The following is a 6223-nucleotide window of genomic DNA, read 5'->3' on the forward strand; positions in this document are numbered from 1 at the left end:
TGTAATAATAATTTATTACAAAAAATGTATTATTTCAAGAAAAATATATCTTTTTAATATTAAATAATTCTTATGCATTATTATAAATGAAATGCCTAAAAAACTATACTTGAGACCTTAGAACTAATATCTCAAGGTGGGTGGCGCATTTACGTTGTAGATGTCTATGGGCTCTAGTAACCACTTAACACCAGGTGGGCTGTGAGATCGTCCACCCACGTAAGCAATAAATAAAAACAGCATCCGTGTATACTCTTCGATAACAGTACGTCTTAAATTGTCTCCAGCACACTCCGTGATCGATCTTTCGAAGAAGAGTTCGACAAGCGAACTAACCTATAGATACAGCCCACGAAGTTTCTCGCCGGATCTTCTCAGTGGGTCGCGATTCCGATACGGTAGTAGCTTTTTTTTTTTAAATAGGAGTAAATCGCCGGACTTCCGCCCTCCACTGGGGATGGAGGGCGGGGCATGTCGGAGTTGAACCGACTAAAACCTCCTGTCGCTCAACAACCAGCATCCAAACCTCGCATGAGACAGAACTCATGAAAAGGCAAAGGGGGGAAAGTGAAGCGTTTAGTGCGGAGCACATCTCTCCCATCACCCTCCCCCTCGGGACGCCGGACTGGCGGTCGTCGGCGCCACGACCAGGCTATCCGAAGCCCGCCCAGATGGCACCGGTTAGAATGGTCTATCCTACGGAATACCCCGCTGGGTCAGAACCAGCGTGGGTCGAGGATAGCCGGCCCTCCATCACCCGGATGCTCTCTATTCGAGGTATAAAGAAAATAAAACTGGAGGTTTCGCAACAACCCACGGTCATTCGGTAACGTGCGAACTTATTGTGGTACACTTCATTCACGGTTGTTTGCATAAGAGTTAGTGTATTGCGCAAACGAACGCTCTGAGATCGTGGGCAACGAATGATAAAAAAAATATGTTATTTTTTGTACGTTATTACAAAGTCGTACACTGTGTGCATTACTAATAAAAATCTTACGTTACGGACGTTTTTTCCCGATTAGGGTACCCCTCCGCATCGTCCCATAAGGAACTTCGTTCCAAAAAGATCGTTCAGCGATGACGAAACGAAAATTCTCGAATTTCACAAAACAATTAATTTGCAAATCATCGTTTGAGAACACAAAGTCGCGTCAGTTTAATGTAAGAATAATGAATTCGTTGCGAAACTGCTCCTTGTTTGTCTTTCAATTACGTTCTCCCACCGGACTCCACCCTCCGGTTAAACAACGAGACACATGTATATTTAAACAGGGAACAAATTAAATCTCGCTTTTTATGGGACGCCATTTTTTCTTCGGCGATTCTCGAATTTATCTTGATGAAAAATAAATTATCTTGTTGTTAACGAAGGACTGGAAGCTTAAAGTTTTGTGATAAAATTGTGGGTACTAAACTAATCTGTACATATAAATAAAATTGGAATGTCTGTTTTTAATATTGAAATAACCGCTTTTTACTAAATGCATATGAATTTAATTACGGTACATACACCAAAATATTTTTTTTTACAATTTTTGTCTGTTTGTCTGTTTGTTCCGGCTAATCTCTGGAACGGCTGCATCGATTTTGACTGGACTTTCACTGATAGGTAGCTGATGATATAAGGAGTAACTTAGGCTACTTTTTTTTACCAGCTTCGCCCCGCGGCTTCACCCGTGGTACAACAATAACCGCGTGTAACATCGCGGGACTCAGCTATCAGTAATAAAATTTAATGTTTCCGAAGCGAAGCGAGGGCGGGTCGCTAGACAAAACTAAAAATTCACGTCAGTTGTTAAGCTTTCAATAGAAATTATCGATAGTAGCATCCAGCATATTTCTGCTGGAAGTAATCCAGAGTTTAAGTTCAAAGAACAGACAGCATTGATTAATAGCCTTTGCAGCAGGAACTTGGAAGGGAAAAAAAAATACAATGATATATAATCTATCTCTGATAGTTATGTGTTAGATTTTTAAGTTACTAACATAGATTATAAGTAACTAGCGACCCGCCCTCGCTTCGCTTCGGAAACTGTAATTTATTATTGATCCCTCCACTATTTAATGAATGTTATTATACATACAAACCTTCCTCTTTAATCACTCTATCTATTAAAAAAACCGCATCAAAGTGCGTTGCGTAGTTTTAAAGATTTAAGCATATATAGGGATTTAGGGACAGAGAAAGCAACTTTGTTTAATACTATGCAGTGATTCTTACTGATAAAATGTTATGGTTTTAAAAAAATAATCTGAAATAAAGTTTAAATAAAATAAAAAGCACTAGTTTTCATATCCAATCTATCGCTGGCGGACTATACTCACTAAAGACGCCCATCGCTCCCGCAAACAATCTCGAAGCGCTACTAATCAACCCCTTTTAAAAGCAATACTGTGTACCTTGTTTTTTTTTGAGAACTAAAATATATGAACCCCGTGCTTATGCTAAGAGGATTCCACGGTATCAAGGACGCGGCTGTTCTAGCCATCACAACGAAGCGAATTAGTGCTTCAGAGGCAGCTAACCTGCTGACTACAGCAAAACCTACCATCACTAGCTGAGACCGGAACAAAGATTTAAGGGAGCTGGATTGGAAAATATAATGAACACTGTTATTTTCGACAAACGCCAAGTTAGTCTACTCTACTGGTAGTAACGTGTAAGTACGACAGTTTTGTATAGTTTGGGGATAACGACGAAGGGAAGTACTTCCACTGAGCGGCTGATATTGCTCAGTAGACCGATGGTCCTAATGTTGTTATTCGGAACTTGTATATATGTAAGCTTATCTTGAAAATTTCATAAGCGAGATTCAGGCATGTAGGTGGCAGTAACATCGATGACCACAGCTGCATCTTCAGATGAACCGCCGATAATTGTTATCATTAAAATAAACGGAACATTTCCGAATGAATTATTTGCATCTACAAAATCACGTCTAAACGTGTTTTTTAACGTTCTCGATAGCGTAAAAGTTAATTCAAATTTGTATGCAGTTCGAACAGCGCCCCTAACGACAAACGCAGGCAAACGTTGCAACTGCATACAAATTTGAGTTAACTTTTACGCTGTCGAGAACGTTAAAAAATTCGCACTAAGCATACTGGGTGTTAAGTGCCGATAGTTTAGACATGGTCGATGTTTAACCCTATAAACCACAACACATGACTGCTTCATTACAGAAATATGTGGCGGTAATTAACAACGCAGACTCTCTTTAAGCGGTACCATTGAAACGACTACTTATATTATACTAGAGGTCCCGCAGTAGTCGAAATTCGACTATAATTAATTGTAATTGTAAGTTTGTACACTATTATGATTGTATTTTATATGTATTTCTATAATCACAAATTTCGCCAAGACTACACTATAAAAAATATTAACAAAGACAAACCATATTCTATTCTCAATTTGACAACAGACGTCAAGAATAAAAGTTTGACAATAAATAGTATGCATGCGTGTGTGCGTCAAATACACGGTATGTAGTGTGTGTAATGTTTTCTTTATTGATTTAATGTATCTTTTATGCATTATTTAAAAAAAATATTAGCATTGTGCACTTCTTCTCTATAAGTATGGAAAATTTCATACTCCTCCGTCCGCGCAATTTTCGTAAAAAGGGATACAAAGTTTTTGCTTCACGTATTAATATATAGATATAACTTATTTTAAACGAAGCTAAGGTAGGGTTAAATATATTACGTCACTGTTAATAAAAAACGCGGGAGAAGTAGAGAGAGACAGAAATACAGTGATATCTACAACGGCCTTTTGTTTTATACTCCTGTAAGAAGCAACTTCTAAGTACTGATTGCAGTTTTAAAAAATAGGTATTGATGTTTAGAAAAATCATTATTTTATTATCATTTATTGTTACAGATTAAGCAATATACGTAAAGAATACCTATATGTAGGAAACTTTTACTGGTGGTAGGACGTCTTGTGTGACCGCACGGATAGGTACCATTCTGACTATTTCTGCCGTGAAACAATAATGCGTTTCGGTTTGTAGGGTGGGGCAGCCGTTGTACTGTAAATACTCTAACCTCTCTTAGGTAACCTTAGAACTAATGTCTCGAGGTAGCTGACGAAATTTACGTTGTAGATGTCTATGGACTCCGGGAATCAATTAAAACCATATGGGTCGCAAGCTCGTCCACCCATCTAGGCAATTAAAAAAAGCTTTCTTATTTATCTTCATCTAGTGATTTCACCGGTAACACCTACACTGGTATACGGTTTTTTGTGTTTTTTTTTCAAATGTAATTAAATGAAATTGTGTTTAATGGAATTGTTGTATTTTCACTAAGTTCTTCAAATATAATACGCATATATTTTATATTTAAACTTACCGAAAAAATATTAAATTAGAAGTGAAAATCACATCATGACCCATTGCATAGCTTAGAGGAAATAAGTGAACATACATAAATAGAGGTTACTTAATCTCGTACTTCTAAGTGAAGATATCATGAGATTATCGTCTCATTTATTGTCAGTGATGCGTATTAAGAATTAACGACGCATATTTGCTGAAAATCCGAGACATTGACAGTGAACTTTAAAGATATTTAATAATTAGAATTGACAAGCTCTCTGTCGAGAAATTTATGACGATTTACTGTCTGAAAACATTAATAAAAATACTAGTTTAAAAAAACTAACAAAATACGCTTTTATAGAAAATTCAACTAAAAAATAGAAAATAAATTTTGTTAGTTTTTTAAACTATTATTTATTTTTCACTTTTTAGTAGAATTTCAAGTTTTTCAATTTTTTTTAGTGTTGAATTGTCATCGGTCCACCAAATTTCGAGTTAATCCGACGTTTTGAAGGGGTCAAAATCATGTTCAAAGATTCCGTTACATACTAACATACTAACGTACATACGTCTGGAGCTAATAAAAGCGTATTAAAAACGGGGAGGTACAGTACAAAAAATAACCTTTCTTTCGCTGAACATTCTTTAAAGCGACGAGGACAGGAAAAACAATTAGATTGAATACACCTTCACCATATCTCTAAGTTGCTAGTTAAATTATTCCTATTTAAACCAAAAATATAATGGTTTTTCATCATTCCAAAAACTGTGAATAAATATTTTTATCATTTATCAGAACTTTAGTTTCAATTTTAACAAAGTAACACCCGAGACATCTGCTACGAAAACAATTGAGTATACGACAGGTCGAAACAAACTTTTGGTGCTTGCGAAATTAATTACAATTACGTCTGTGATCCCCAAAAACCTATGTGAATATTAAATAGTTTGAACTCACATTCGAACCTCGTGTAAAATTTCACAGTGAAAGGAAAACACAATGTGCACTCATTACAAACACGCGACGACTCTATCACCGTAGCGACACTGACAGTCTGCAGAATACAGGAGATTACTGATCCGCCTTCGCCCGCCCTACACTCCGACTAACCAATCGCAGACCCTTCAAAACCTTATTTGAACTAAAGCAGCCAACGAGAATGGCCGCAAAAAGTTATTTACCTCAAACCTCCGCCCTCCCTCGCCCTCTTTACTTATCGATTGTACCGCCCAGAGCACTTATTTAAGGCGGCACGAGTGATTTAATTTTGTGATTGAAATTACAAGTATGATGTTATTAATTTGTTTGCGCCCGAATCGTTCCAATACAACACGCTCCGATTGAACGCATTCTGATTCGATTTGTACTAGGTAATATTTTAGTTATTTGATTTGGAGGTATATTTTATTTTATATAATCTAATTGATAATTAAATTAATATTGAAAAATCTATTTTTATGATAAAATTATGAAGTAGCTCATAGTAGTTTCTTTTGTGATATGTATAAATTAATGTATTTTTAATGATTTTAGGATGACACTAAAAGCATTGGATAAAATTTTTTTTTTTTTTGAATTTTTTTTTCTAATTATTTTGTAAGGAACATTAATATTTCTTGCTTATAAAAAACATATTTAGTTGTGGTATTGATTAATAAACGATGTAGGTAATAATTTCACTATATTCTTTCGTTCTCTTTGGAAGTTTTTCGGTAATAATTGCACGAGTATCAATGGTAGTAACAATTTCTCTTGCTTGTCTTGTTATTCGGACAGACTTACTGGTGGTAGGACCTCTTGTGAGTCCGCACGGGTAGGTACCACCGCCTCGCTTATTTCTGCCGTGAAGCAGTAATGCGTTTCGGTTTGAAGGGTGGGGCAGCTGTTATAA

At 36.2% G+C, this 6223-nt stretch overlaps 1 protein-coding gene across 2 annotated transcripts in view; it reads right to left on the reverse strand.

Annotated features, from left to right (window-relative positions):
* fuss (SKI family transcriptional corepressor fussel) overlaps positions 1–5640 on the reverse strand; it is a 46133-nt gene extending 40493 nt beyond the window's left edge. For both annotated transcript variants that reach the window (XM_089736301.1, XM_089736302.1), the window contains exon 1: positions 5290–5640. The gene's annotated coding sequence lies outside the window, so the exon portion shown is untranslated. The remainder of the gene's footprint in view (positions 1–5289) is intronic.
* Between the last annotated feature and the right edge of the window lie 583 nt (positions 5641–6223).

Source organism: Bombyx mandarina, chromosome 21, assembly GCF_030267445.1.
Source record: "Bombyx mandarina strain Sakado chromosome 21, ASM3026744v2".
Lineage (NCBI taxonomy): Eukaryota > Metazoa > Arthropoda > Insecta > Lepidoptera > Bombycidae > Bombyx > Bombyx mandarina.